Source organism: Pseudophryne corroboree, chromosome 9, assembly GCF_028390025.1.
Source record: "Pseudophryne corroboree isolate aPseCor3 chromosome 9, aPseCor3.hap2, whole genome shotgun sequence".
Classification (NCBI taxonomy): domain Eukaryota; kingdom Metazoa; phylum Chordata; class Amphibia; order Anura; family Myobatrachidae; genus Pseudophryne; species Pseudophryne corroboree.
Window position 1 is genome coordinate 28,393,064 of NC_086452.1, and position 9,642 is coordinate 28,402,705.

The following is a 9,642-nucleotide window of genomic DNA, read 5'->3' on the forward strand; positions in this document are numbered from 1 at the left end:
GGGCACACTGCCTCAATAAATTGTCTAGTTCCCTGTGAACTAACGGCGGATACCGGACGCACGTCTAACACCAACATAGTTGTCAAGGCCTCAGTTATCCGCTTTGCAGCAGGATGACTGCTGTGATATTTCATCTTCCTCGCAAAGGACTGTTGGACAGTCAATTGCTTACTGGAAGTAGTACAAGTGGGCTTACGACTTCCCCTCTGGGATGACCATCGACTCCCAGCAGCAACAACAGCAGCGCCAGCAGCAGTAGGCGTTACACGCAAGGATGCATCGGAGGAATCCCAGGCAGGAGAGGACTCGTCAGAATTGCCAGTGACATGGCCTGCAGGACTATTGGCATTCCTGGGGAAGGAGGAAATTGACACTGAGGGAGTTGGTGGGGTGGTTTGCGTGAGCTTGGTTACAAGAGGAAGGGATTTACTGGTCAGTGGACTGCTTCCGCTGTCGCCCAAAGTTTTTGAACTTGTCACTGACTTATTATGAATGCGCTGCAGGTGACGTATAAGGGAGGATGTTCCGAGGTGGTTAACGTCCTTACCCCTACTTATTACAGCTTGACAAAGGGAACACACGGCTTGACAAATGTTGTCCGCATTTCTGGTGAAATACTTCCACACCGAAGAGCAGATTTTTTTGGTATTTTCACCAGGCATGTCAACGGCCATATTCCTCCCACGGACAACAGGTGTCTCCCCGGGTGCCTGACTTAAACAAACCACCTCACCATCAGAATCCTCCTGGTCAATTTCCTCCCCAGCGCCAGCAACACCCATATCCTCCTCATCCTGGTGTACTTCAACACTGACATCTTCAATCTGACTATCAGGAACTGGACTGCGGGTGCTCCTTCCAGCACTTGCAGGGGGCGTGCAAATGGTGGAAGGCGCATGCTCTTCACGTCCAGTGTTGGGAAGGTCAGGCATCGCAACCGACACAATTGGACTCTCCTTGTGGATTTGGGATTTCGAAGAACGCACAGTTCTTTGCGGTGCTTTTGCCAGCTTGAGTCTTTTCAGTTTTCTAGCGAGAGGCTGAGTGCTTCCATCCTCATGTGAAGCTGAACCACTAGCCATGAACATAGGCCAGGGCCTCAGCCGTTCCTTGCCACTCCGTGTGGTAAATGGCATATTGGCAAGTTTACGCTTCTCCTCCGACAATTTTATTTTAGGTTTTGGAGTCCTTTTTTTACTGATATTTGGTGTTTTGGATTTGACATGCTCTGTACTATGACATTGGGCATCGGCCTTGGCAGACGACGTTGCTGGCATTTCATCGTCTCGGCCATGACTAGTGGCAGCAGCTTCAGCACGAGGTGGAAGTGGATCTTGATCTTTCCCTAATTTTGGAACCTCAACATTTTTGTTCTCCATATTTTAATAGGCACAACTAAAAGGCACCTCAGGTAAACAATGGAGATGGATGGATACTAGTATACAATTATGGATGGACTGCCGAGTGCCGACACAGAGGTAGCTACAGCCGTGGACTATTGTACTGTACTGTGTCTGCTGCTAATATAGACTGGATGATAATGAGATGTAGTATGTATGTATAAAGAAGAAAGAAAAAAAAAACCACGGGTAGGTGGTATACAATTATGGATGGACTGCCGAGTGCCGACACAGAGGTAGCTACAGCCGTGGACTACCGTACTGTGTCTGCTGCTAATATAGACTGGTTGATAATGAGATGTAGTATGTATAAAGAAGAAAGAAAAAAAAAACCACGGGTAGGTGGTATACAATTATGGACGGACTGCCGAGTGCCGACACAGAGGTAGCTACAGCCGTGGACTACCGTACTGTGTCTGCTGCTAATATAGACTGGTTGATAATGAGATGTAGTATGTATAAAGAAGAAAGAAAAAAAAAACCACGGGTAGGTGGTATACAATTATGGACGGACTGCCGAGTGCCGACACAGAGGTAGCTACAGCCGTGGACTACCGTACTGTACTGTGTCTGCTGCTAATATAGACTGGATGATAATGAGATGTAGTATGTATAAAGAAGAAAGAAAAAAAAACCACGGGTAGGTGGTATACAATTATGGACGGACTGCCGAGTGCCGACACAGAGGTAACTACAGCCATGGACTACCGTACTGTACTGTGTCTGCTGCTAATATAGACTGGTTGATAAAGAGATGTAGTATGTATGTATAAAGAAGAAAGAAAAAAAAACCACGGGTAGGTGGTATACAATTATGGATGGACTGCCGAGTGCCGACACAGAGGTAGCTACAGCCGTGGACTACTGTACTGTGTCTGCTGCTAATATAGACTGGTTGATAAAGAGATGTAGTATGTATGTATAAAGAAGAAAGAAAAAAAAAACACGGGTAGGTGGTATACAATTATGGACGGACTGCCGAGTGCCGACACAGAGGTAGCTACAGCCGTGGACTACCGTACTGTACTGTGTCTGCTGCTAATATAGACTGGTTGATAAAGAGATGTAGTATGTATGTATAAAGAAGAAAGAAAAAAAAAACCACGGGTAGGTGGTATACAATTATGGATGGACTGCCGAGTGCCGACACAGAGGTAGCTACAGCCGTGGACTACTGTACTGTGTCTGCTGCTAATATAGACTGGTTGATAAAGAGATGTAGTATGTATGTATAAAGAAGAAAGAAAAAAAAACCACGGGTAGGTGGTATACAATTATGGACGGACTGCCGAGTGCCGACACAGAGGTAGCTACAGCTGTGGACTACCGTACTGTACTGTGTCTGCTGCTAATATAGACTGGTTGATAAAGAGATGTAGTATGTATGTATAAAGAAGAAAGAAAAAAAAACCACGAGTAGGTGGTATACAATTATGGATGGACTGCCGAGTGCCGACACAGAGGTAGCTACAGCCGTGGACTACTGTACTGTGTCTGCTGCTAATATAGACTGGTTGATAAAGAGATGTAGTATGTATGTATAAAGAAGAAAGAAAAAAAAACCACGGGTAGGTGGTATACAATTATGGATCGGACTGCCGAGTGCCGACACAGAGGTAGCACAGCCATAATTGTCATACCACCTACCGACGTGGTCTCTTTTTTCTTTCTTTCTTATTTATACACCCTACATACTACATCTCTCCCCCCTCTAATCAACCAGTCTATATCTAGCAGCAGACACAGTACAGTAGTCACGGCTGTATTTTTTATAGAATAATAAAAAAAACACCACACAAGTCACACGACGAGTGTTTAACTTTTTCAGGCAATCACAATATAGTATACTACTAACTATACTGGTGGTCAGTGTGGTCAGGTCACTGGTCAGTCACACTGGCAGTGGCACTCCTGCAGCAAAAGTGTGCACTGTTTAATTTTAATAATATGTACTCCTGGCTCCTGCTATAACCTATAACTGGCACTGCAGTGCTCCCCAGTCTCCCCCACAATTATAAGCTGTGTGAGCACAGTCAGATATATACATAGATGATGCAGCACACTGGGCTGAGCAGTGCACACAGATATGGTATGTGACTGAGTCACTGTGTGTATCGTTTTTTTCAGGCAGAGAACGGATTATATTAAATAAAACTGCACTGTCTGGTGGTCACTGTGGTCAGTCACTACTAAACTCTGCACTCTCTACAGTTCTACAGTACTCCTAAGCTCCAGTAAATCAAGTGTCTCTGTCTCAAATCAATCTCACTCTCTCTCTTCTAATCTAAATGGAGAGGAAGCCAGCCACGTCCTCTCCCTATCAATCTCAATGCACGTGTGAAAATGGCGGCGACGCGCGGCTCCTTATATAGAATCCGAGTCTCGCGATAGAATCCGAGCCTCGCGAGAATCCGACAGCGTCATGATGACGTTCGGGCGCGCTCGGGTTAACCGAGCAAGGCGGGAAGATCCGAGTCGCTCGGACCCGTGAAAAAAAACATGAAGTTCTGGCGGGTTCGGATTCCGAGGAACCGAACCCGCTCATCTCTAATAGTGAGTGGTAAGTGCAGTCATGTACCCCGCTTCTGGGGTGGCGAGTGCTGTGGTTTCATATCTATTTGTATATAGTGCTACTGCATATATATATATATATATATATACAAACAGGATTAAGGCGGCACTCAAAGACTTAGTAAGATGGTGAAGCAGGCATCCGAGCAGGGATGCTGTTTTTAATAGTGTTACGTTTCGGGGACGTATCCCCTTCCTCAGACAGTGATACAGTGCATCAAACAGATATATATATATACAAGACATAATTGGTTCTACTTCCCCCCCTTCCCCCGCTCACAGCAGCGTGCATTGCGGTGCTCCAGACTTCCCCCGTCCGGCACTTCCGGTCTCTGCGTCACCACAGTCCAGGAAGTGACGTACATGGGGCGGTCGGTTGCCATGACGACGCGCCGTGAGCTGTCAAACAAGATACAATAAACAATAAGCCATAAATACATTTAAAACATCTAAAAACTAGATGCGTTTACTGCATGTTTTTTTAAAAAAAAACAATGTGATAAAACCAAAACATGACATACATAAAAAGTGCTGATATAAGCTCGAGTATGCCAAACACATGAAAAAAAGGTGACAAAAAAGTGACAAAAAATATACATTATACTACTATAGTGCATGCACTGGACAATATGGGACTTCAACCTGAAATGTGAGTTAGCCTTACATAAAGTTTATTTGTGTGTATCACTTTAATCGTATACTAAATATTAAATGGACTTTCACGCAATTGCCACTTATAACATGCCCTACTATGCACCACCGTATTTTACTGAGAAATCATTGTGTGCAGGCAAACAAGTATAACTACACTACCAGTGTCTGCTGTTGAGCATAATGGTCTAATGTTATCTCTAACCATGTAAATCTTTGCTTGCCACCCTCAGAGCACACTTATAAAAAGTTAATGAGTCCTAAGGATTCATTAAGACCTCTTGGTGCCAAGCAATCTAGTTTAAAAATCCATTTGGATTCTAATTGAAGCAGTTTCTTACCCCTATCACCTCCCCGTAAAGAGGCTGGGACATGATCTATTGCCTTATATCTAAGACTAGCCAGATTGTGTCGCTGAAGGGTGAAGTGGCGAGCAACCGGCTGGTCACTCGTACCAGATGTTAAAGCTGCCCGTATAGAGGACCTGTGTTGTGTCAGTCTCACTTTGAGCTGGCATTCGGTTTTTCCGACATAGTAAAGCCCGCAAGGGCATACTATGACGTAAATAACGAACCTTGTGGTGCATGTTAGTGGCCACCTGATTTTGAACCGCTTACCAGTCTGTGGATGCGGTATGGTATCGCCAATGAGCATGTATGAGCAAGTTGTACATCCTAGGCATTTAAAACACCCATTTTTTCTACTTAGAAAATTACTCAGTGCTCTTGGTTGGCAAAAGCCAGTTACATCAGTTTTTACCACCATATCTTTGATGTTTCTGCTGCGAGAATAACTAGGCATCAGTCTATGGTTTTGGAAACATTTCAGATCCGGGTCTGAAGTTACCATTTGCCAAAGATCCTTCGCCTGTCTAGAAGTCACCGGGCTACTGGTATTGTATTCATTAACCCAAGGTATCACGGCTCTAGCAGTATCTTTAACTTTCTTCCTTAGTTTATGAGCTACGTTAAATTTAGCCTTCTCACAAGCTTTATGCAATTCAGCTTTAGCATAACCTCTATCACAAAAATTATTGATCATTTCTCCCAGTTGTAAATCCCTCATGGCTGAATCTGAGTTGTTTCTACAAACCCTAATGAACTGTGAATATGGCAGACTACGTATAATAGACTTAGGGTGGAAACTGTCTGCGTGGAGAATTGTATTCCTGTCAGTGGGTTTTTTATATAGCGGGGTAAGTATCTTACCATCCCTTAGTTGGATCAAAACATCAAGGTAGCAAACCTCCGTTTTGCTGGCAGTAAGAGTAAGTTTAATGGGGCTACTAGACTGATTCTGTTTGTCAATAATCTCAATCAGCATAGCTAGATCTTTATTCCAAATAATTAGGAGATCATCAATATACCTGTAATATAAGGACATGGCCCCTGATGTTTCAATGTTTTCAAAAAACAGACTCCTCTCTACCTCCCACATGTAACAATTGGCGAAAGATGGAGCCACCGGTGAGCCCATAGAGCAACCGGTCAGTTGTTTAAAGAAACACCCGTTAAACAAAAAGAAATTGTGATCCAATGTGAATGCTAATAATTCCATGAAGAAGCCAATGTCAGGGCCCTCATATAGCTTGTTACCAGTGATGAGACGTGCCACTGCTGCCAACCCCGCCTGATGCGGAATGCAAGTATACAGGCTGGCGACATCCAGTGTGACCAACGTCGCATCACTGGGAACCTGTTTCAACACAGCCAATTTGTCAAGCAACATACCGGAATCTTTAAGTTATGAAAATATATCCTGTACACAAGGTTGTAAATAATAATCTAAATAAATAGCAATAGGCTCACACAGAGACCCCCGGGCAGAGATAATTGGTCTCCCCGGAGGCCTCTGTGCGTCCTTATGTATCTTGGGTAGAGTGTACAGCAAAGGCACCACTGGCCATTTAGTGGTCAATTTATCACATACTTCAATATAGTGTCCAATTTCTGTTTAAATATTGGGGTGGGATCTTGCTGTAAGGCCTTATAGGTAGTCTGATTACTGGAGTGCCGGAGCCGAGCGTTTGTATATATATATATATATATATATATCTCCTATATATTAGCCCAAGTCTGTGATTCTGTGCCTGGCCGTAACGCTGGGCGGAGTCACAGGCACAGATCTGGCCAGGACACAGTCCCCTCCCTCTGTCCGCCCATCCCCGCCCAGTCCCTCCCCATCTCCGCCCAGTCCCTCCCCATCTCCGCCCAGTCCCCTGTCTCCCTCCTCCCCGTACACTTCATGGTGACAGTGCAGCCGCTGACTGTAAGCGGAACTCACACTAACCGCCTCAGTTTTGCGGCTGCCGCTGAGTCAGGGGGACAATGCTGAGCACTGACAGCCGCACTCGCCCCCCCCTCCCACCCGTGGCAACCAACCGCATCCGCCCACTCCCCCACCCGCAGCACTCCCGCCCCCTCCCCCACCCGCAGCACCAACATCCGCGGCTTCCATCCGCAGCACTCCCGCCCCCTCCCCCACCCTTAGCACCAACACCTGCGGCAACCAACCGCATTCACCCCCACGGCACTCCCGCCCTCTCCCCCACCCGCAGCACCAACACCCGCGCCACCCACCGCATACACCCACCACCCGCGGTACTCCGCCCCCTTCCTCACCCGCAGCACCAACACCTGCAGCACTTACGCCCCACCCGTAGCACCGACACACGCTGTCCCCCCGGCACCCAACGCATCCCCCACATCTGCTCCCACCCGCGGCACTCCCGCCCCCACCCGTAGCTCCCACACCTGCAGCACCACCCGCCCCTCCCCCACCCGCGGCACCCCTGCCCCTCCCCCATACCCACCTCTCCCCCCCCTGCTACACCCCTGCACCCTCCACCCAACCCGCACCACCACCACATCTGCCCCTCCTGCACCCCCCCCTCCCCCCTCCCCCCCCAACCCTCGGAACCCCCGCAGCTGCCTCCCACCCCCCAACTGCACCACCACCGCACCTGCCCCTGCCCCCCTGCGCACCTGTCCCCCCACCCATGGCACCACACCCCCCCAGCACCCCACCCCCCCTCCCCCATCCACGGTACTCCCACACCAGCTTCTACCACAGCCCCCCCACCCCTCCCACACCCACATCACCCCTGCTCCCAACTCCCCACCCATGGCACCCCCGCCCCTCCCCTACGTACAGCCCCCCCACTCCACCCCCATACCCACCTCTCCCCCCGCTACACCCCTGCACCCTCCACCCCACCCGCACCACCACCGCATCTGCCCCTCCTGCACCCACCCCTCCCCCATCTGCAACACCCCTGCTCCTGCACCCCATCCCTCACCCATGCCACCCCCCGAACCCTTGGAACCCCCGCAGCCGCCTTCTACCCCCCAACCGCACCACCGCTGCACCCGCCCCTGCCCCCCCACACCTGTCTCCCCACCCATGGCACCCCCGCCCCTCCCCTACGCACAGCACCCCCGCATCCACCCCTCCCCCATCCACAACATCTACATCCCCCATCCGTTCCATCCCACACCGCCCCCACCCACAGCACTGCTAAAACCCATCACCTAAGCTCACCCCCCCTGCACCTCCAAACGCACACCCCTACATCGCCCCTCCCACACACACATCACCTCCACCCCTACACCTACCCCTCCCCCACCCACAGCACCTCTGCACCCTTTCCGCCATCTGTGCCCCTGCACCCACCCCTCCGCCACCCACAACACCTCTGGACCCCCTCCTACACCCACCCCTCCACCACACGTAGCACCTCGGACACCATCCGCTGCCGCTACAAGTGATTCCCTGAATCGGGCTGATCAGCCGCACGGATAGGCACCTCACTGAACCCACCCCCTTTCCAAACCCCCCAAACTTTTGTGAGTATAGTTGCTACCAATGGACATTGGATTAATTAGAAACCCTAATACTGTGGACATTATGTGTATAAGCAACACTGCCACCTGTGGGCATTGTGTATAAGTGGCGCTGCTACCTGTGGATACTGTGTGTATAAGCAGCTCTGCTACCTGTGGGCACTGTGTGTATAAGCGGCTCTGCTACCTGTGGGTATTGTGTGTATACGCGGCTCTGCTACCTGTGGGTATTGTGTGTACACGTGGCTCTTCTACCTGTGCCCATTGTGTGTATAAGCACCTCTGCTACCTGTGGGCACTGTGTGGATAAGCGCCTCTGCTACCTGTGGGTATTGTGTGTATAAGCGCCTCTGCTACCTGTGGTCACTGTGTGTATAAGTGCCTCTGCTACCTGGGGGTATTGTGTGTATAAGCGGTTCTGCTACCTGTGGGCACTGTGTGTATAAGCGCCTCTGCCCCCTGTGGGTATTGTGTGTATAAGCGGTTCTGCTACCTGTGGATAATGTGTGTACACGTGGCTCTGCTACCTGTGCCCATTGTGTGTATAAGCACCTCTGCTACCTGTGGGCACTGTTTGTATAAGTGCCTCTGCTACCTGTGGGTATTGTGTGTATAAGCACCTCTGCTACCTGTCGGCACTGTGTGTATAAGCGCCTCTGCTACCTGTGGGTATTGTGTGTATAAGCGGCTCTGCTACCTGTGGGCACTGTGTATATAAGCGCCTCTGCCCCCTGTGGGTATTGTGTGTATAAGCGGTTCTGCTACCTGTGGGTAATGTGTGTATAAGCGGCTCTGCTACCTGTGGGTATTGTGTGTGTATAAGCGGTTCTGCTACCTGTGGGTATTGTGTGTATAAGCGGCTCTGCTACCTGTGGCCATTGTGTGTATAAGCGGCTCTGCTACCTGTGGCCATTGTGTATATAAGCGGCTCTGCTACCTGTGGCCATTGTGTGTATAAGCGGCTCTGCTACCTGTGGCCACAGCACTTTGGTATCTTATCTACAGTGCATTGCTGTTACTCAGATGGTACTTCATAATGCAGACACTAGCAGTATATACTACACTGTTAATCATTGTGCCCTGTGGCCACTCCGCACGCCCTCACAAAGGCCTACGCCCCCTTGACAATCGCACGCCCTCCCCCCTTACAATATTTACCCACTGCCATTAAAAAAAAT